At 48.6% G+C, this 23,777-nt stretch overlaps 1 protein-coding gene across 1 annotated transcript in view; it reads right to left on the reverse strand.

The window, feature by feature from the left end:
• The window catches only part of GPRC5B (G protein-coupled receptor class C group 5 member B), a 43,110-nt gene extending 34,257 nt beyond the window's left edge, over window positions 1–8,853 (reverse strand). Inside the window, exon 1 of the mRNA XM_040439252.1 lies at window positions 8,604–8,853. The gene's annotated coding sequence lies outside the window, so the exon portion shown is untranslated. The remainder of the gene's footprint in view (window positions 1–8,603) is intronic.
• Window positions 8,854–23,777: the final 14,924 nt, after the last annotated feature.

Here is a 23,777-nt window from a genome sequence, read left to right on the forward strand (position 1 = left end):
TCTATAGGAAGGCTGACCCCTGTGCTCAGCGGGGTAGGAGCCGGGCAGACTCATCAATTGTGCCCTAGGAGGCAGATGTATGGACGCTCTGCATAAATATCGAATATAATGAGGGATTCCATCCCCCACGGCGAGATTAAATACAGATATAGGTTGGTTAATTCTGCGATAATGAACCGACCAGGAAATCAGATTTTGATGCAAATATCCTTTTGTATTTAAACCACATCCTATACATCGTAGGCTATGGCCGCCTATTGTGTCACAACATGGCTGGAAGGTAAATGTTCCATTGCAAAAAATATATATATATAAGTTTTTGCTGATGTCTGCGAATTCTCATTTTAAAGAGGACCTGTCCCCTCTCCTGACATGTCTGTTTTAGTAACACTTCTGTACTCTATGATGTGCCGTTCCTTTATTATTCCTGCTAGAAGCTATGAATAAATGACTAGCTGTTTGCAATGAAGGTCCAGGTGGATGTTACCAGTTGGGGGCGTGTCCCTGCACAGTCTGACACCGGCGGCAATGATTGGATAGTGTTAGACTGTGCAGGGACACACCCCCAAAGGGTAGCACCCACCTGGACCATCGCTTCAAACTGCTAGTAATTCATTTATAGCTTCTAGAAAGAATAATAAAGGAACGGCACATCATAGAGTCGTAAAAATACATATATAGGGGGGGTGATGCGGTTACCCAACCTGGCTGTGAATATCTAGGAGGAATAACTGAGGAACGGGACAACAAGATTTATAAAAACAGATGCTTTTGAATTTTTAATTCATGAATTTACTAAAATAGGCTCATTTCACATCTGCGTTTTTGCATCCGGCAGGGTCCAGCAAAAACGCTTTCGTTAGGATAATACAACCATCTTCATCTGTTTTATGAACGGATCCGGTTGTATTCTCTCTAAAATAACCAAGACGGATCCGGCACTAAACCCGCTGTAAGTCAATAAGTGCCGGATCCGTTTTCTTTCGTGTCCGAGAAAACTGATCCGTCACCATTGATTTACATTGCGTTTCACCGGATCTGTCTTGCTCCGCATCCCAGGATGCACTTAAAACGCTGCTTGTTTTATGTCCGGCATGGGAACGCAACCAAATGGAACGCAATGCATTCTGGTGCACTCCCTTCCCTTCAGTTCAGTTTTGTCCCCATTGACAATCAATGGGGACAAAACTGAAGCGTTTTTTTTCGGTATTGAGATCCTATGACGGATCTCAATAGCAGAAAGGAAAAGCGCAAATGTGAAGTAGCCATAGACATGTCAGGAGAGCCGACAGATCCTCTTTAGGGCTGCTGCGTCCTAGGTCTACTGCAAATACACTAACTTGTATAGACGGAATGAACTATCTAAGGGTGCATTCACATCCGCGATCAGAAATTTGCCGTGAAATGACGTAAATCACCGGATCACCATTGACTATAATGGGATCTAACTGGGATCAGGTCAGTTTCCTGCAGAAATGCAGGCTTTCAGCGGGACAAAAAGTTGTGCATGCAGGGCTTTTTGTCCGGTCGAAAGCGGACATTGATGCCGGAAACCGGCTGGGTCCCTGTTGGACTCCCTCATAGTCAATGGGTATTCAGCGGTTCATGGCATCATCCTGCCGGATTTCTGAATGTGAACCTAGCGTTACAGTGAAAACGCCAAACCCATATATTACACATTTACTTGTATCTCTGCCTCGTTTATAAAAATAAAATATAAAAGCCCCCCCCCCCCCCCCCCCAGGGGGGAAGCCAGGCATCAATATGACCTCCTCTGCTCCTCACTGATAACACCAGAGGAATGTATGAATGGTTGTCCTTGGCACACCTGCAAAATCATTTCAGCACCGATCCTTTTATGAAATATTTGCAGAGTGTTGACAAGTGGAAGACGTAAGGTTCCTGCAGCACAGAGACCCGAGAACATGACACCTAACTCCATCATTTATGGTCCATCTGCACAATGCACGGCAAATCCTAAAGATAAAATAAGGGAAAACCCCATGGGGGCGGACTCTACGATGCGGTGGGACCAAAGCCCTAACAATAACGGACCCCCCAAAAAACAGGGCCACCCATTAGTTGCTTATAAAGATGACCAAAGTTCTAAAAAATTTGATTCGGCTGCTTTACGGAATTTCCCCAGAGAATCGCTTTGTGATGAATGACTTCGTCACAGCGCATTTCTTTGTAAATAGCAGGTGCAATAGGAGGGAATGCAATTGCGCCTCCCCATCATTTAACCCCTCAGATGCCGCGTTCATCGCTGAGATTCATATGAAAGCATTTTAGTGGTTGATAATCAAAAATTTTTTATTGTACTGTCCTCATCCATTTAATCGCAAAGAAGCCGCCGCAGTCATCTTGCTTGAAGATCCAGCGCGGCATGTGATGACGTCATCACGTTAGCTGGCGTGGTCATACGTCACCGTGCACGAGATTTCGTGCAGGACTCTCAAGTAAAATGGCCACGGCTGCTCAAATGGATGATTAGGTATATACGATTCTTTTTTTTTTTTTACCGCCATTGATTCGTTACCATGAAGCAGGAAGAAAGAAATTCAGCTTCACCGCGAATCTAATTGTTTCCTGAAATTCGGATCGAAGTCAACTTCGTAAACTTCGATTCGCTCAACCCTAGTTGCTTACTTTATACCAGAATCTATGCCTTATTGGCGCATCTCAAGTCATGCCCCCCCCCCCCCCCCCCCCCCGCGTCGTATGTGCTGGAAAAGGGCGGTCTAAAACTGTCTACATCACTTAGTAAGGCCTCATGCACACGACCGTAGTTCGGGTCCGCATCCGAGCCGCAGTTTTGGCGGCTCGGATGCGGACCCATCCACTTCAATAGGGTGGCAAAAGATGCGGACAGCACTCCATGTTGTTCCGTGGCCCCGCCAAAAAAATATAACATGTCCTATTCTTGTCCGTTTTGCGGACAAGAATAGGCATGTCTACAATGGGCCGCCCGTTCCGCAAATTGCGGAAGGCACACGGGCGGCTTCCGTTTTTTGCGGATGCGCGGTTTGCGGACCGCAAAAAACGGCGCGATCATGTGCATGAGGCCTAAAGATGCTGCAAAGCATGGACGTCATTTGTGCAAATTTGCAACAATTTGCACTTTGATTAGATTAGGTTTATGAAGACTGGCACTTTCTGCGCACGCCTTGTCATAGATTAGGTGCCTCCTCCGTCAGTCCATGCGCCTAGAAAGAAATATATGGCGCCTCAGAGCTGCTGTAGATTTCTGTCTTCATTTCCTCCAGAAAACTGATTACGGCTGCTGGTCGCGCCACATCATGCCAAAATCAGGCACAAAGAAGATGAGAAATCTCCCCCAGTGTTCTTGTAGGACCACTACCAATTTTGATAAGATCAATTCTATATTTATTAGAACATGTGGGAAATCACAGATTAGACCAATTACAGACCTCCCAAGTGTCCCTCTTTTGGAGGGACAGTCCCTCTTTTTGACCCAAGTCCCTCTGTCCCTCTTTGCTCCTTAAATGTCCCTCTTTTTGATCCGAGATATAGATTTACATTATTACATTCACAGTACTGACCCAGAAGAGGTTTGTCTGGTTCCTCTCTATACGTATAGTTGAGCCCATCTTGTATATTATTTCATTATTTGATGCAGTTTGGATTTTGGGAATTTCTAGATTCTGATTATTTTTACCATTTCGTAAGAGAAAACTATTGACGTGTATAGATATGCAGGAACGATGGGTCTTTCACACAATGAACCATATGTGTCCCTGTTTCACCGTCCAAAAAGTTGGGAGGTATGCAATTACATTTTTAATTGATCTGATCCTTCATTTACCCTGAGATAGGCACCAGATGTGCCCGGCAGCCACTTATCTCCGTCCCTAGAACTGGCATACATGCTTTGCCTTGCTAATTGGGCTCATGAAGACAACTCCTCCTGTAAAGATAGCAGTCATGGGGCTCCGCCACTCCTGGCTCCTGCAGCTGATATTGCTGGGTGAAGCCATGCTGGGCACACATTTTGCCAGCAAGGGGCGCTGAAAGGGAAAAGTAGTATTACATGGTGGTCATTCACGCTTACGTAGTGCCCCTCTGCTTACACCTTGCACCTCCCATAAGGGTCTTCTAGGATTCTAGTCCTACCTAGGTACGCAGCACCTTCCCCCTCTCCATTGCTTAAGGCTGGGTTCAGACCTGAGCGTTTTACAGCGCGTTCCTACGCGCTGTAAAAACGCTCAACAGGCAAAAACCAATGTTTCCCTATGGGCATGGTTCTCACCTGAGCGTTTTACAGCGCGTACAAACGCCCTACGCCTCAAGAAGTACAGCAGCTTCTTTGGGGCGTATTGTTGCGCGTTCCCACCCATAGACTTCAGCGGGAACGCGCCTAAATGGGCGTTTGCTTGTTTCCGCCCATTAAAAACGCCCGATACAAACGCCTGAAAAAAGCGCATATCGAATACGCTCGGGTCTGAACCCAGCCTCACTGCTTCATATAACATTGCAATCTGTAGGTGCGTTGGGTGACCACTCCAGTAGAAGCTATAATGGTGGCCACACTGGTTGTCACCCAGTTTTTGCAACGGAACAGAAGGAGACTCTTCAAATGGGTTTTCCAGGTGTTAAATATGGATGGCCTATCCTCAGGAAAGATCATCAATATCATACTGGTGGGGGTCCGACTCCTGGCACCCCTGACCATCAGCTGTTTGAATAGACGGAGCGCCATGGTGTCTTCCTAGGCCTGTGACGTCACGTTCACTGGTCACGTGGCCTAGGTGCAGCTCAGTCCCATTCAAGTGAATAGGCCTGAGCTGCAATACCAAGCATGACCACTATACAATGTATGGCGCAGTGCCTGGTAAGCAGAGAGGAGTGTTGATGACCTACCCCGAGTCCAGTTCAGGGGTCAACAACCTTTCGGCATTCCAACCTTTGTGAAACTACAGTTCCCAGCATGCACTTTTATGGGAGTTCTGAGAAGAGCAGAGCAAGTATGCATGCTGGGAGTTGTAGTTTTTGCAACAGCTGCAGTGCCGGAGGTTGCCTACCCCTGCTCTAGTTCATCAATATAAAACCCCTTTAACCCTACAGTATGCAATGCCTCTATATCAAAGAATAACATATTCACAAATATTGATGCTAAATACAATAATAAAACAATATAAAGTAACTTAGTGACAACATAAACAGTAAATAATCAGGTCAGACAGATTCCATCCACTTCATCAAGCACAAAGCAGCTCCGACTTCAGATGTCAGAGTTCTCCTAGACGTCAGGGGGCCCCCCGCTTATGCTGAACACACCGAGATTTATGACAAAGGCCCTTGGAGCCATCTTCTATGATTAGCTCATTAAGGTTGTTTTAGCATTTTAGGAGGCCAGGGGTAACTTAATCTCCTCTTGACCTCCTGTTCTGGAACCATTTAACCTCTGCCACATGTCAGGGGCAGGCACACAAGGGGTAAGTGTATTAGTCTTCAACACAACAGCGCCCTGTCATTGTAACCTGACAAGTAAATGGTGGTCTTCCGATTCTAGATCCCGCCGAAAGCTTTCCAGCGGCAGCCAGAAGGAACCAGTTGGGTCAATGGTCCTTGCAGTGCAAAAATCTGCACGTTGGCCTACGGTGAATATATCGATTCTGGACGTCGGCTTGTTAAGAAAGAAGGGGTCTTAGGTCTTCATACACAGTAACGGTACCCCTGGTCCAGACTGAGGTGGTATCTCCACTGGCACAGTCACATCAGCATGTAAGGACCGCCGTATAATATCAGCTTAGCACATGGCAGGGTACTGGCTCTCATTGAGGAGACTCGGCAGTACATGGAGACTTATTTTCAGGCAATGCTTCATGGGAAAAAAAACAACAACATGCAAACTAGTTCATATCACCAGCACCGCATTCTGACGGATTCCACGTTACAGAGGTATTCTAACCTCACCGGGGCACCATATGGCAGCACACTGAGTAAGGACTGTGCAGGGACTCCTTGTGCCACCGTACATGTATATCTGAGCCCTTAGGCTACTTTCACACTTGCGTTGTTAATTCCGGGATTTAGATCCGGCAGAGGATCTCAATACCGGAATTAAACGGATCCGTTTTGATTTTGCACATCAGGATGCAGCCGTTCCGTTAGGACGCGGTTGTGTGAAATCAAAAAAACGGAAAAAAAATGGATCCGTCACTAAATGCATTGAAAATCAATAGTTGATGGATAGTTTTTTTTAGGCTCTTAAAAAAATGCATCCGCCATCATTATTTTCAGTGCTGGATCTGTTTTTTTTTCCGTTTTTTATGACCAGACAAAAAAAAAAGTAACTTGCAGCTGGTCACAAAATGGAAGACGTCCTTATGCATCCTGAACGGAAACTTTTTTTTCCGGTATTGAGATCTTCTGCCGGATCTGAATACCGGAAAACAACAACACAAGTGTGAACGTAACCTCACGGTCAATCCCATACAGACCTGGTACAACCATAGTGTGCAAACCCGGCCCGAAACTGTCCAGAAACTATAAACTCATTTTCTGCTCGATCAGGACCCAATAGCGTAAAGTCAACCAAATGTCTGTTTCTGGGTTCTCACCCCTCATCAGTACAGGGCAGGATACTGGCTTGCCGAGCATAGCCCAGTTTGTATTACAGGGGTGTTCCCATCTCAGACGTTGATGACAATTCGCTAGGATATGCCAACAGATAGGTCAGATGTGTGCGGGTCCCACCTCTGGGAACGGAGCGGTAAAGGGGAGCACCTTGTGCTTGCGCAGCTTCTTCTCCATTCATCGCTATAGGAGATACTAAAAGAAACGAGTGAGTGCGCACGGTTATTTTCAGAAGCCCCATGCCGGTGGCCTCACATGCGCGGCAGCTCTCCCTTTCAGGGGACCGTTTCTGGAGATAGGAGCAGGTCCCAGAGGTGAGACCCGCACCTCTCTGACATTGACGGCATATCCTAGCGCTATGCCATCAATATCTGAAATGGGAGTACCCCTTTAATACACAACTACGTGAACCTATTACATGGCTTACAGCCGTTATAGGGCCTCTTTCCCGTGTATGCAGCCGCCTGTACCGCCATATGCCTGCCGTTTCGTAAACGCATAAAGACGTATTCTGACGGATTCCGTATGAATTGGATCCCACATTCCAGAGGGATTCTAACCTCACTGGAGCACGATATGGCAGCACACTGAGTAGGGACTGCGCAGGGACTCCTCGCACCACCGTCCATGTAGATTTCAATCCCCATACAGACTTGATACAGCCATAGTGTGCAAACTGTCCAAAAACATTAAAAACTATAAACTCATTTTCTATTCGATCAGGACCCAATAGCGTAAAATCACCCAAACGTCTCATAAACACAATAAATGCGATGACGTGATTGATCTTTATTCACGCTCTAAGAACCCACGACCGGTTTGTTCAATGGGCCCCCCAGCGACGGATCATTCTCCGCTACGTCACGATTAGTGTGTACAATCACTATGTAAAACACGTCGAATCAGTCTTCTGACAACAGATTTTTTGGTATCATTTTTCATAGTATTGTATTGTTATGTCTGTAGTCAGCGCCATAGTGACTGCCGCTCAGTCTTTTCTGCCCCTTCTCGGAGTAGTTTCTGTGCACTGCGCACTACGCAGGGTATATCCCTGGCTTAGTAATGAGTGTGGCTATGTAGCCTCACATCCCCCATGGGACATGCCTGACACCCCAGATCATCTCCTCACTATAGGGCGGTATTTTTTTTTTTACCCTGGTTCTCTCCTTACACATGACCCTAAGAATAAGCCCTGCTGCGTATAGATCCTGTCCAGCCGCACGCATTTTACATTCATCCCATCTTCCTCATTCACAGTGTCAACTCCAGCCGTAATTACTAGCGGCTTATTTCCAACCATGAGCATACGGAAGACGGCTTAACCCCTCTGTACCCCGACAGACGTAGCAGAGCCGATTTTGACATCTCACATCCTGTAGAAATCACTGATTGCACAGGGACATGTCCTGGGGAGCTGAATCAAATGAAAAACCCAGCTCTGCTGCAACTGTCCATGCAATGCAAGCCATAGGATGTTCAGCTATACATTAGCCCAGGCACAGGAGCACATGCATGCCATAGGATGTTCAGCTATACATTAGCTCAGGCACAGGAGCACATGCATGCCATAGGATGTTCAGCTATACATTAGCTCAGGCACATGCATGCCATAGGATGTTCAGCTATACATTAGCTCAGGCACAGGAGCACATGCATGCCATAGGATGTTCAGCTATACATTAGCCCAGGCACAGGAGCACATGCATGCCATAGGATGTTCAGCTATACATTAGCCCAGGCACAGGAGCACATGCATGCCATAGGATGTTCAGCTATACATTAGCCCAGGCACAGGAGCACATGCATGCCATAGGATGTTCAGCTATACATTAGCTCAGGCACAGGAGCACATGCATGCCATAGGATGTTCAGCTATGCATTAGCTCAGGCACAGGAGCACATGCATGCTTGGCTGTATCAGCTATGTTTACAGTTACTATAGGAATGATACTTTATGTGATACAATGTTGCAGGCTGTATAGGAGGGTGTATAGGGAACTTACACTTAGATGGAAGTCTGATGTGCAGGCAGCTCCAGGTCTCAGTCACATCTCTGCATTTTTAGCTGGGACCCCAATGCACTGATTCCCCCACCCCCCAGTCCAGGGTAACAATCCTTTAAGGTGATGCTGTAGGTCCTGGATGTCCTTGTCTGGTCTGCACCCACATGGGCAGCCTGTGCCCCCTCCTGCCCAGCACTGAGAGCCTTGCACAGACCCTCACTAAATGCTGACACCTCTACAGTTTACTGCAGTACCAGAGCCTCTGCTGCTGGCCCCGCCCACCCGTCCGGAGCCACGCCTCCCCTGTGATGTAGTCACCTTCATGCCCATGTGAAGCAGCTCAGGCTTTTGTTTGTTGTTGCCATCTTCACTGCTGTCTGGGCACAGCACCTTCTGTCACTCCCAGTTCAGGGTGGAAGTTGTGGACTGAGATTTTAAAGGAGGATTTTTATTTTTATTTCTTTATTGTGAATCATCATCCATTCATTATATTATTTGTAAGAGCACTCGGAATCCCAAAAAAGGTGACGTGTGACATGGTTTGAATATTGGTAATCAATCATGACTTGTATTTGCAGTTGCTTTCAATATAGACAGATTAAGGGCCGTTTTGTGCATTGGGGGACTGCGATTTGCGGTCCCCGGTGCACGGGCACTATCCGCGCGGCTGCCGCGACGGATCCAGACCCATTCAACTTGAATAGGTCCGTGATCCGTCCGCACCCGAAAAAACCCGCAAAAAAAATAGAACATGTTCTATTTTTTTTTTTTTGCGGAGCAGAGGCACGGAGAGAAACCCCAGGGAAGCACTCCGTCGCTCCTCCGTGAGGTTCCATACCGGATCTTCCGGATTGCGGACCCATTCAAGTGAACAGGCTGTTTGCGGACCGCGATACGGACACGGCTAAAGGGATTTTTACAGTTGATATAAATTATCCCATATCCACAGGCTAGGACGCAGGGATGGCCAACCTGAGGCTCTCCAGCTGTTGCAAAACTACAACTCCCAGCATGCCCAGACTGCATACAGCTAGCAGCCTACAGCAGGGTTTGGTGGGAGTTGTAGTTTTACAACAGCTGGAGAGCTGCAGGTTGGCCATGCCTGGGCTAGGGGATAACTATTAGATCAGTAGGGGGTCCTACCACTGGGACCCCCTATTGATTACGAGCAGGGTGACCCCCCCCATATCCCTTAGAGATGGGTCAGGCATGTTGGAGTTCAATATGCCTGATCCTGTTGCTCTCATTAAAGATAGGCTAGAGGTGTTTGGCAGCAGCTTACTCCTTTCTCCCTATTGAGAATACATGCACCCTTGGCCAAGCAGAGCATGCATGTGTAACGAGGGGGTTAAAGGAGTTTTCAGATTTTTTATACTGATGACCTATCCTCAGAATTGGCAATCAGTTACTGATCGCAGGGGTCCCCAGGCTAGGGGATAACTATTAGAACAGAAACTGGGACCCCCTATTGATCATAAGAAAGGTGGTGACCCCCCATATCCCCAAAAATGAACAAAGTGGCAGGTCTGACATGCAAACTCCCACGCCATTCACCTCCACAGGAGTTCCAGAAAGAGCTGAGCGCTCCATTCATTTTGGGTGCTTCAAGGGGAACGCAGTCCCCATTCTCGGGCCCATGGATAGCAGATAACTTGTAACAACCGGGATACCCCTTTAAACATCCTGGTTATTGATTCTGTGCAACATATCAAAATTGTCTAAAAGAAAAAAAAGGTCATGGTTGCCCATAGCAACACATTACAGAGCAGCTTTTATTTCTTAAACTGGTTAAGGGCTCATGCACACAAACGTAATTTCTTTCAATGTTTGTTCCATTTTTTTTTTGCGGACCATATGCGGAACCATTCATTTCAATGGGTCTGCAAAAAAAACGGAAGCTACTCCGTGTGCATTCCGTTTCCATATGTCCGTTCCGCAAAAAAATAAATAGAACATGTCCTATTATTGTCCGAATTTGTCCACAAGGATAGGAATGTTCTATTAGGGGCCAGCTGTTCCGCAAAATATGGAATGCACACAGACGTCGTCCGTATTTTTTGTGGATCCGTTTTTTGCGGACTGCAAAATACATACGGTCGTGTGCATGAGCCCTAAGGTCGAATGTAGACAACCAAATTTTCGGTCTGCATCTGATCCATATTTTTTGCGAACCCATTCATTTCGAAGATGTGGACAGCACGCAGTATGTTGTCCACATCCATTTGTCTGTTCATGTCGCATCCTTGTCCGTTTTGCGGACAAGAATATGGTATTTCTACAGGGGTAAAAAAAAAGGCGGCATGCACATGGCCTGGATCTACGGTTTGAGAACCGCAATGTGCATGAGGCCTTATTGAAAGCTGATTGGTTGCTCTGGGCAACAATGATGTCTTTCTTTTCTTTCTTTTGCCGAGCATTTATTAAAGGTCGCACAGTCGTTGATGAATTAGACTCATTGTTAGATGGGTTCATATTCGCTTAGACTATTCTAATTTATTTGCGCATTCATTTACGCGGTGTCTGATTGTCGGGGGTCTGACACCCTGGACTCCCACCAATCAGCTATTTGAGGAGACTGTGGCGCAGCCAGGGGCGGATTGGCCATAGACTGTACTGGGAAATTTCCAGGTGGGTCGATGCCCAGGGGGCCGCCTAAGCCCTCCTCACGACCGGCCAGTGGAAGTTTTTGGGGATGTATTTTGTTCTGATGGGGGCAGTATTTTGTGATGGACTGTGGTATTTGGCTAAGTTGGGGTGTTATAATATGCCACAATATGGTATTGCTGACCTCGTCTACTTTTGTTGCTCCGTCTTCCATTAAGTTGGACCCAACTACAAAACAGGACCACTTTTAGTAGGCCTGACCATGACCTTATCAGGTTGCTGTGACTAGACCTGAAGAAGGCCATGCACACAAGGCAAGCCAGAAATATTAGGCTGGGTTCAGACCTGAGCGTACGGGATGGAGCGCTCTGTATGCGCGATTGTATGCGCGTGTACAGACGCGGCTCCGGAACAAGCGAACGCCCATTGTCGCGCGTTCCCGCTGAAGTCTATGTACGGGAACGCGCGACAAGACGCCCCAAAGAAGCTCCTGTACTTCTTGGGGCGTCAGGCGTTTTACAGCGCGATCGTACGCGCTGTAAAACGCTCAGGTGAGAACCCTTCCCATAGGGAAACATTGGTTCTTGCCTGTTGAGCGTTTTACAGCGCGTAGGAACGCGCTGTAAAACGCTCAGGTCTGAACCCGGCCTTAATGATCTGAAACACATTTGCAGGGAGGAATGGTCCAGAATTCCTTCCCGACATTATGCTAACCCTATTTGCAGCTGTCGGAAACATTTGTCGGAGGTGATTGCTGCTAAAGAGGGATCTACAGACTATTAATTTAAGGGTTCACTTACTTTTTCTCTCTGCACAGAGGACTGTTACTCAGTAAAATACATTAAATTGGGTTTTCCATATTGATGGCCTATCCTCAGGATAGGTCATCCTATGAGATTGGGGGGATCCAACTCCATGCAACCCTGCCGATCAGCTGTTTGAGGAAGACTGGAGCTACGATGACAGTGTCGTACTTAGTATTGCAGCTCAGCTCCATTCACTTAAAGGGTACTGACCTGCACGTAGGTCACGTGATTGAGGAACATGACGTCACTAGCCTAGGAAGAGGCACGAGCGACAAGGCCTCTTTGAACAGCTGATGGGTGCTAGGAATAGGACCCCTGCCGATCTCATATTTATGGCCCATCCTAAATCCCAGAAATCCCATAAAACCCCTTTAACTATACAACTGTTTGGTTAAATTGTGATTGCCTATAATTGTGACTAAAGCCAAATTTTCAGGAACAAGCTTTCATGGGAACGCTTGTTACCGATAAGTGGCTCATATTATCGAATCAGGGATCTGCTGTCCATAACGAATTGAACAGAATGAGGGGGGAAACGAATCGTTTGCCTGTGTAATCAGGCCGGTGAAAACGAGTGCCGATAGATACCATCCTTACATAAGGGCTCATGCACACGGTCGTTGCCCGGCCATGCCTGTATTGCGGCCCACAAACAGCGGGTCCCATTTACTTATACGGAGCACTACGGAGTGCTTCTGTGGTCCGTGTCTCTGCACCACGAAAAATAGAACATGTTCTATTTTTTGCGGTGCGGACGGATCACAGACCCATTCAAGTTAAACGGGTCTGGATCCGTCAGCGGAATCCGCGCGGATATTGCCCGTGCATTGTGGACTGCAAATTGCGGTCCCCAATGCATGGAACGGCTGATCAACGGCCGTGTGGATGAGCCCTAACTATCAGACCACATTTTATTAGTGTGACGACTACCGTACCACGACTGACGTCGGACGTCAAATACGTAGAGCCAGCCAGATACGGTATAGTCACTGGTTACCAAGGCGTGACGTTACACCGTCCTTGAGGAGCAGGTAAGGTCAGCTTGGTACAGTGTTCATAGACTCCTCCTGTCCACACGGGCACAGAGAGGCAACAAGCAGAGGGAGCCTTTCACTGCCCCAGTGAAACAGTGCTTCCTCAGCCCGGGAAGAATGCCACCAGCTTCTCGTTTGATATAAGCCCGGTCTGCAAACAGGATTATATAGAGTGAGAAACCAACCCGCAGTAGTGTATAACTAGGCTGAAAAATGGACGTGGGGATTCGTGATCGAGTCCTTCTGGTGGTGATGAATAATAGGTTTCTGTAAGGCTTGGCTGTATACACATGGGAGGCAGTGATGTCAGCCATTTCCAGGTCCCTTCCAAACACGTATGCAGCATGACCTCCTTCAGAAGAAAAGACACGCCCGCTTGCTGGCACAAGCCTTTTGACCTGTAGCCAGCCCCTCCCCTCCCGGCCTCTGGGAGGAGTCCACTCCCCCTCTTCTGGGGCTGGCAGCAAATGAGTCACAAAACCGATTAGGGCTCATGGCTCCAGACCAGAATGTCGCTGTCACGGTGGGGAGTGGGGAAAACCCACCACCGTACAATGTCAGGTATAAGGGGAAGCAGCTAGGCCAGGACACCGGAATCAGGGAGCAGGTCACCTCCTAAAGTGTTCCTAATCCTCACCCTAACTCCTCATCGTATGAGCGGACCTGGATGGTAGGACGGCTCATACCAGGATACCTTTGGCCCTGAGTCGCCCTGATAATCCCTCACATAGGAGCAGGGGAGAGACGACCTGTTCTTCCCAGACACGGATGAACAGGAGTCTCAAATGGCTTAGCAGCAGTGAAAGGAAAAGATCATATGCAGCAACAGACTCAGCAGGTAAGAACACCAGACAACACGCTTATCTGCCGCTGCCACCACGACTGGAACCCGTGCATACGTACAGGAGCCCATACACCAAACAGGACTCCGTACAAACAACATCACACACAGGTATCCAGCACACCTGATACTGCCTGGGCCCCATACAGCAAGGTGCACGGCAGCCCCAGGCAGCACTGCATACAGACTTATGGTTCACCCCTCCGGGAAACCAGCCCCCTCACGGAGGTAGACAAATAAATGTCTAGCATATATGCTGGATGACAACACCAAACATGGAACAACAAGCTAGACATAACAACACACCAAACATACACATGTATGGGAGGGAAGACATAGCTGGAAAACTCGGGATGACATCGCTGATGACATCGATGTCCTACAAGGTGGCCCTCAAGGATTGGGCAGATAGAACACCCTGGACTGGAGCCGAGCTCCAGCACCAACAACAGCTGAAGTACCACTCACTCCAGCCAGGAAGCCACAGGAGATAAAACCAAAGTGACCACACCCAGTCAGGGAGTTAACCCTTACAGCACCAGACAGAGGGAGACTACAACTTAAAGGGGAAGTGCACACATCAGCCAAAAAGCAACACGTTTCCACCGGCAACAGCATGCGTGGCAACCATGTCGCGGCGCACACAGCAAAAGCCGAGACACTGCCACGACATGCTATAACAGCAACACGTTGCCACGGGCAACTGCAAGCGTGGCAAAAGTGTCATGGCATACACAGCAAAGGCTGTGACAGTCGCAGGGAGGTGGTCCTGGGACCAATGGACCGCCTGGGTTCCGGCTACCAGTAGAGTCTAAGCATTGTACCGTTATTTGGTTTCTGTGGGAAGATATGTATATCTCCCCTCCCTGGCATCCCACCACCAAACTATGACTATGGGCCTGTTCATCGTGGCCACAGGGACACAAATATGTATCTGCTTTAGGTCTGCGATGGACGGTCGATTCATAATCCTTATGAATCGCCGGCTCCAATATGTCTGATAATTTGATTGAACTGGGGAATGGCCTGGACCCCCTGCAGGGAAGTTTTACTGCAGGATCCGTGCTATCTAAATGGAGGTGAGAAATTGTAAACAAAGGTGACCTGCTAGAAGTTCTCTGCCATTTGGCTGGGCTTTGAAGCAGGGCCCTCCTGTGGAGTTCACTACCTCTGCTATCTTACAGCAGATGACTGTGTGGGAACATGGCTGACAGAAAATAATAATCCATATGCAGTACACAGCCCTGCAGGGTATTGCAATGGTGAGGTCACGGTTAATAGGCAAACGAGGGTTGCTCTTGGTTACTCACAGTTTATAGGGAGACCCTGGGCAGGCGTACAGCAGTGATGGAGAGGCTGGCACAGAAGTCCTCTGGGGCACTCTCAGTGTATAGGGACCAGGCCGGTGGTAGGTGAGGTGCCCTGGGTGTTGCAGGTTTAATGTGCCGGTGGCAAGATCCCTTTAAGTTCGTGACGCCAGTGCCGGTAACGGTGGCACACCGATTTATAATAATTAAGGAACACGATGTTGTGGTGAACCAAAACCTCCTTTTACTGGAAACAATTAACTATTTACAGTCTTTTGTTCTGCTCCACATGTCAGCAGCAGTCACAAGCAGGCTTATACAAATGGCAGGCACAATGTTCTTGCAAGATACTCAGAGGGTTAACACACTTACAGATCAGGCTGCACTTTTCCTCAGAAATCCTGTCTGTCTTTATCCCAAGGCCCGTACGCCCTATTGTTGGCTTTATCCTTGATTAGGGAAACTTCCTCAGGTATATGTCCTTGTTTTCAAATAAATCCTTCTGCCCTTCAGCTCTCTTGTCTGGCTGGAATACTGGCTCTGCTCTGCTCTGTTATGGGAACTTGTTTCTCAGGAGGCAAACCCTTCTCCTGGTGGGGCAACTTCTGAGCTTGCTTTACTCAGGAACCTCAGGCAGGCTAGACTGCACTCACTAGCCTCCTGGACTACACTGCCCTGCCCCCTTCCTGTCTGGGCCTAACTATATATATATTAGGGGTCCCCTAGCTCCCTCTAACGTCTAGGAGGAGGAACTGCACCCTAATAGGCCTGATACAGGAAAATCACATAAAACATCATATAAAATACAATGACCATATTGACCCTTGTGTAGTGCCCACAATTACCTAGTGGGACACTACATACACCATTGCTTTGACATTGCCCGTCATCGGCGCAACACAAAGGGCCCGCCCAGCTGGAAACTGCAACCTGAAAGACAAAATGAGAAGCAGGCATATACTACTAACACAACTTTTGCAGTATAAATATATCAGGCAGCTCCGCTGGCAAAAGAACAAGTGCGGTGAAAAGGGGCGTCGTTCTCTTCATACAGAATAGAATAGTGAACAGGGGCGCTGACCTGGTACAGCGTATCAGGAATAACCAGGATAGTCCATAATGATAGTCCATAACGATAATGATAGAAAATGCAAATATAACATAAGTTCCTGGAGGCTCAAAAGAACAAAATGAGTCTGTACCCGGGTCTTGTAAATAGTTAAACAGGGGTTTCCCGGGAGGGGCTACTCTGGCCCACAATGTAGTCTCCGAATCTCACAGGTGGGTGCCCCTTAGTAGACCGCGTGGACCTTCTTACTGTCAGAGGTTCTTCCTGCCTTGGTTCAGGAGGGCCAGAGGAGTCCACAGGCTCTGGAGCTCTTTCAGGTACACCCTGGGACAGGTCATCCTGGGGTTGAGGACTAGCAGGAACTGGAGCTGGTACCACCAAGTTCAACCAGGGTGTGAGGAACCAATGAAGTGGCTCTTTGTCATGTATCAGGTTCTCAACAGCCTGCATAGGATCCTACAGATTGGGCTGGCAACTCGGGCTCAGGAGACTCCGGCTCAATATCCCCTGCTGCAATTTCTCCTTCTATGCAGGGTTTTAAACGATTCCTGTGTACAATTTGGGATCCTTTTTCTTCTCTGGAAATTTGATAAATGTGGGCCTCAGCATTAGGGATAGCAGAAATTACGTAGGGAGTCCTTTCCCACTTACTGTCCAATTTACTGGTTCGGTGGTTATTTTTCAACCACGTCATGTCTCCTAAAGCTAGAGGTTCCGCATGAGCAGCCTGGTCATAGTCTCTCTGCTGTCGCTCTCGGGCATTTTCCATGCGCTCCTGCACAATCTCCTTAGCATTAAGGAGATGTCTTTGATGCTCCACCACCCAATCAGTCTTAGGTAGTGGATTGATGACATCTGGCACCTGTACATCCAGGGAGTGGTCAGCAGGTAGCCTCCTTTGACGGCCGGACATCAGATAGAAGGGCGTGTACCCGGTGGAGCAGTGAATTGTATTGTTATATGTATACATGAGTTGTGGCAGCAGAGTAGGCCAATTACCCCTTGTCTCAGGGGGCACTGCTCTCAACATTTCGATGAGAGTTTGATTCATTTTTTTGCAGAGTCCGTTACCTTGCGGATGATAAGCTGTGGTCCGGACCTTCTGGCAATTATGTAGCAGGCACATCTCCTGGAACAACTGTGATTCAAACGCAGACCCCTGGTTGGTGAGGATCCTCTCTGGGCAGCCGTAGGGTAGGAGGAAATGCTTCCAGAACGGCTCCGCCGCAGTCTTGGCTGTCAGGTCTTTCACAGGCACTGCTACAACAAACTTAGTGAAGTGATCAATAATGGTCATGGCATAAGTATAAGGGCTCTTTCACACCTGCGTTATTGTCTTCCGGCATAGAGTTCCGTCGTCGGGGCTCTATGCCGGAAGAATCCTGATCAGGATTATCCTAATGCATTCTGAATGGAGAGAAATCCGTTCAGGATGCATCAGGATGTCTTCAGTTCCGGAACGGAACGTTTTTTGGCCGGAGAAAATACCGCAGCATGATGCGCTTTTTGCTCCGGCCAAAAATCCGGAACACTTGCCGCAAGGCCGGATCCGGAATTAATGCCCATTGGAAGGCATTGATCCGGATCCGGCCTTAAGCTAAACGTCGTTTCGGCGCATTGCCGGAGCCGACATTTAGCTTTTTCTGAATGGTTACCATGGCTGCCGGGACGCTAAAGTCCTGGCAGCCATGGTAAGTGTAGTGGGGAGCGGGGGAGCAGTATACTTACCGTTTGTGCGGCTCCCCGGGCGCTCCAGAGTGACGTCAGGGCGCCCCAAGCGCATGGATCACGTGATCGCATGGATCACGTCATCCATGCGCATGGGGCGCTCTGACGTCATTCTGGAGCGCCCCGGGAGCCGCACGGACTGTAAGTATACCGCTCCCCCGCTCCCCGCTCCTACTATGGCAACCAGGACTTTAATAGCGTCCTGGGTGCCATAGTAACACTGAAAGCATTTGGAAGACGGTTCCGTCTTCAAATGCTTTCAGTACACTTGCGTTTTTCCGGATCCGGCGGGCACCTCCGGCAACGGAAGTGCATGCCGGATCCCAACAACGCAAGTGTGAAAGAGGCCTAAACTGAGCGACTTGGCTCCAACTTCACATGATCAATGGCAACAAGTTCTAAGGGAGTTTTACTCACGATAGGATGGAGAGGCGCTCTCTGGTCATGGCGTTCACTTCTCCCGACGGCACAGGCAGCACATTCCCGGCACTATTTCTCAATGTCTTCTCTCATCCCGATCCAATAGAACCTCCTGCGAATGGTGGCCTCAGTTTTCTGCACGCCGAAGTGTCCGGACTGGTTATGATACATCTCTAACACCAAACTGGCGTCTCGACGTGGTATGAGGATCTGGTACACCCTATCGCAGGACACTGGATCCAGGCTCCTTCTAAGCAATAGGCCTTTTTGAAGGAAGAGTTGGTGGCGATGTCTCCACAGTCTCAATAGTTCTGGGTCTGCACTCTTCCTGCGGACTCTCTGAGGAGTTCTCCCACTAGTAAGGAAGTCGAGCAGTTCACCGAGGACTCTACTTTCTGACTGGAGCTTAATCCACCTTTCTTGTTCGCCCCTGGACTCAGGAATATTTGATGAAGAGGGGTCAGCAGCTGAGTGATTTTCAGTGCGAACATTATTCTGCTGAGCAAATTTGTTGTAAAACGCCGGCATCTCCACCTCTTCCCAGGCATCCTTAGGTTCATCTGGTGCTTCTGTAGTGGGGAGCCGAGACAGGGCATCAGCATTATCATTGGAGCAGCCTGCCCGGTATTTCACAGTGAAGTTATAATTACCAAAGCGGGAGGCCCATCTTTGCTCCAGAGCTCCCAACTTGGCTGTATTCAGATGTACCAGGGGATTGTTGTGAAGGCGACAAACGGAGTGGCAGCAAGGTAGTCCTTGAACTTTTCAGTCACAGCCCACACTTAGGCAAGGAACTCCAGCATGAAGGAACTATAATTCTGATCGTTTTTCTCAGCTCCCCTCAGAGATCTGCTGGGTAGGCAATCACCCTCTCTTTGTTGTCTTGCACCTGAGCCAACACGGCTCCCAGGCCTCTTTTACTAGCATCCGTGTAGAGGTGGAACGGCTTCTGATAATCCGGGTAACCCAGGACAGGGGGTTCAGTCAGCTTCTTCTTTAGGAGCTGGAAGGCAATCTCTCGTTCTTCATTCCATTCAACAGGGATAGGAGTCTTTGGACTCTACTTGGGATGCCCCCTTAGGAGTTCCTGGATCGGATCCGCAATTTGTGCAAAATGCGGGATGAAGCGTCTATAACAGGGATGCTCAACCTGCGGCCCTCCAGCTGTTGTAAAACTACAAATCCCATCTGTAGGATGCCCTTCTGTAGGATGATAGCTGTAGGCTGTCAGGGAATCATGGTGTAGTGTCCCCACTAGCTAAGCGTGGGCACTACACGAGGGTCAATTGGGGTGTGCGTTACTTCTCCTCACTAGGGACAGGGATGTTATCTCTTATTGTGCATTTTATGTAAATTGTAAAGTATTGTTTTTTATATGTAATGTTTTTCCCTGTATTATGAAGTATCAGGCCTAGTCTCTGTCGTTAGTCATCCTAGACACTAGAGGGAGCTAGAGTAGCCCTGGTATAAGTATTCAGGCCCAGACAGGAGTTGGTGGTTCAGAGTCAGGAGTCTGCAGAGACAAGTGGTAAGGCACCAGCTAGTGATAAGCTGTGGGCCTTCTCCTGACATGCAGCTAGACAGCCCAGGCTGTTAGTTGTTACCAGGGGGCTAGCAGAGGGATCCTAGCCTACCTGTGGATCAAGAGAGCCTTAGTTAGCTCTGAAGACGCCCCAGTAGCAGGATAGCACCTCCTGGGAGAAAACCAGCAGTTACCCTCCAGTCAAGTCAGGACAATACCAGGTCAGATAAGTACCATGATGGACAGAGGTTATATAGAATACAGCAAGTGCCGTTATTGGAGAAAGAACCGATATACCAAGGATAAAAGCCAGCATTTAGGCATCCGGGCCTTGGCATCCAGCCAGCTAGAATAGCTGAAGGGGATAGAGCAGGGTTGCACTGTAAAGCAATCATCATTGTGTTCCTCCAAGTATCTTGCCTGTTTATTTCCTGCCGCCATCTGGAGTCTACCTGTTTGTGAAGTATTGTCTGAGGAACTGCATTACAATCATTTATCAACTGAACTGTATGTACAAAGTTTGAACCGTGTTCTTCAAGTAAAAAGACGTTTGGTTTATCTACTGATTCCTCAATTATTCCACCTGTCACTACACGGTGTGCCACCGTCCAATTGGCACTGGCGTCACGTACCTCAAAGGGACCTTGCCCCAGGCACATAAAACACCTGCAACATCCAGGGCACCTCATCCACCACCAGGCCTGGTCCCTAAATACAGAGTGTGCCCCAGAGGACTCCTGTGCCAGCCTCTCCTTTACTGCTGTATGCCTGCCCAGGGTTTCCCTACAGAACTGTGAGTAACCCTCGCTTGCCATTAACCGTGACCTCACAATCGCAATACCCTGCAGGTCTGGCGTACCGCATAAATTGGCGTCACGAACAGTATAACGGACATTCCTGCGCCATTGCGGATATAAAACTGTGTGCTAAGAAATCGTCTTAAAGTGACCAAGCCCTAATTGTTTTATTCAAAATTGCTGGGCCAAAGAACTGTCATAAGTAGCGGTGTGAAGATAGTGTTTCCTGGACTGTTTGCTGCTTATTTAAGCCACCGCTTGCTGTCAGTGAATAGACAGCATTTTGCTAAAGATGGCCGCTGAGCTTGCTTGAGTTTACTGCTGCGTCATCTTCATCCTAAATTGGCGGTAAAAAGTTGGCGCCTTTTTGCTGAGAAGAGCGGGAAAAGGCTATCTGCAGGCGCCACCGCCCTGTCTGGACATTTGCATGTCTGCCGAAATGGACTCCGCCTCCCCCATACCAGAGTACTTGGGGGGCGGCCCCCCAGTGCAATGGGAGGATCTGGTTAAACTTATTGGCGCCACCCTGTCGCTCTCCAGAGAAGGATCGAGCATGTTGGAGAGTGAAGACTGCTCTGCTGAGATGTCTGCGCCTGATTTGCTAGCAACGAATGATGTTGGTGTGGAGCCTGAGGACGCTCCACCGGCCTACTCTCCGGGACCGGAGAGACCCGCCTGCCCGCCACTGGGGAAAGAACCGGAGAACTACTATGGCTCCTGGAGAGACTTCTTTCAGCCCTCATTCAAGTGGTCAGCACTAATGGCAGAGGTCCGGGAGGCCGCTATCAAGAGGAATACTAAAACTAAAATATACTATGAAGAACTGACCAAGTCCATTCACGAACGGCACACTCATACCCAACCCCGCCTGGAAAGGAGAAAGGGGTTGGTGGTGTCTTTTGATAAGAACCGTGGCTACGGGTTCATACAAGATTACATTACTGGCAGAGACTTATATGTCAATCGGAGGTCCGTCAAGCGGGATTACCTCCCCGAGCATCTACACAACCTCCGTGAGGGAGAAGAAGTGGAATTCACCCCTGCCGAGAGTCTGCGAGGCCCATATGCTACGGCCGTGACCCGTCCTAAGAAAGAACCGGAGGACTGGGAAGCAGATGAGGACTACTCTGGCTGCGAGTGCAAACCTGTGCGCTCTCCAGAACCGGCACATCACGCCTTCCAAGAGCGGGGCTCTTTCATTGGTCCTAATGTGTTTTGGCAGCCGACTGTGTTGGAGAAATGGGTGAGTCCCTATCCATCCCCCGAGCTGCCTCGCCGGGAGAAGACGATCCAAGACATGGAGAATCTAAAAGGACTCCGCGTTACCCTAGAGAATATCCGGAAGGGTAGGAGACCTGATGCGCCACCGGAACCTGCAGCGGCCGCGTTCGATGCATCCTACACTGTACCTGCGCCGGCGGCAACAGAAGAGGACAGCGATTCTGAGACCGAGAGCCTGGGTGATCAGATCGTCCGTCTGGAAGCAAAGTTGCGGGAGCTGCGCAAGATTGCCACCGCCAGGATCCAGACGCCGCCTAAGAAAGACGAGGTAAGGGTGCCTGTCACCACCCATAGACCACCTTCTGCTACCATTGCTCCGTCAAGGCCCTCTAACCCTGCGATGTGCTGCGCAGAATCAACTGATCCAAAGCCCACCGGACCGCTTGCGGCGGCGGTATCCAATTCAGCACAGCCTACCATCCTTATGCCTGGACCGGTGCGGTCCACAACTGTCCTTACCCCTAGGCCTATGGGGCCGATACCTATTAGGGGTCCCTTCATGTTGCAGCTACCTCCTAATGCTGTAATGTGGGCACATCCGCCTGTGGAGGATTACTACAGGCCTTATTTGCCAGCAGAGCCGGGTAATTATGATATGCCCTTGTGAATTAGCCTGCTAGGCCTTTGATTTGTTTTGCCAAGGGATTATTGCCGAAAATTTAACCCTTCCAGGACAGGAGTCCTTTGTTTTGGTCCTTTGTTGCTGCTGCCAGTTACCCACGGCTCAGTGGTAGTGGTCACCCACTGAAATAAAAATGTCAGCAAAGCCATGTGTATTTCCAGGACCTCCTGCTTGCTTCTACAATCCCACACCAAGTTGTGCCTGTTCCTTTGTTGCACCTTAACCCTTTAACCCCCTTTTCAGGTTGATCAGGGGTATTACAGCACTTGTTTTATATTATGTCATTTGATTGGGCAACTGAATTCTAAGGAAACGTGCCCAGTGATAGACTCAAAAGTACCTGAGCCTCTGTGATTTGCTACCTTGCCTTGCTGGTGAAAGACACTCACACTATATAAGCACAAGAACCTGGGTACGGACTCATATATGTTCTTTGAGCCTCCAAGAACTTTTAAATTGTTTTATCTTTTCTTGCTGTTCTATTAAGGACAATTTGCACATATGGACTATCCTGGTAGTAATGCTACGCTGTGCCAGGTCAGCGCCCCTGTTCCCTCATATGATCCTGAGAGAAGAGAACGACGCCCCTTTTCACCGTTACTTGTTCCTAAGCCAGTGGACTGCCTGATTTGTGCATGTAATGTGCTTCTGCAAATGTAGATGTGTTTTCCTGCTTTGCTGTTTGGTCTCTTTTTCAGGTGCAGTATCCAGCTGGGCAGGGCCCCTCCATGTTGCGCCGAGGTCAGGCAACGTTAAAGCGTGGGGGTATGTAGTGTCCCCACTAGCTAAGCGTGGGCACTACACGAGGGTCAATTGGGGTGTGCGTTACTTCTCCTCACTAGGGACAGGGATGTTATCTCTTATTGTGCATTTTATGTAAATTGTAAAGTATTGTTTTTTATATGTAATGTTTTTCGCTGTATTATGAAGTATCAGGCCTAGTCTCTGTCGTTAGTCATCCTAGACACTAGAGGGAGCTAGAGTAGCCCTGGTATAAGTATTCAGGCCCAGACAGGAGTTGGTGGTTCAGAGTCAGGAGTCTGCAGAGACAAGTGGTAAGGCACCAGCTAGTGATAAGCTGTGGGCCTTCTCCTGACATGCAGCTAGACAGCCCAGGCTGTTAGTTGTTACCAGGGGGCTAGC

This window comes from Bufo bufo, chromosome 7 (genome assembly GCF_905171765.1).
Source record: "Bufo bufo chromosome 7, aBufBuf1.1, whole genome shotgun sequence".
Classification (NCBI taxonomy): domain Eukaryota; kingdom Metazoa; phylum Chordata; class Amphibia; order Anura; family Bufonidae; genus Bufo; species Bufo bufo.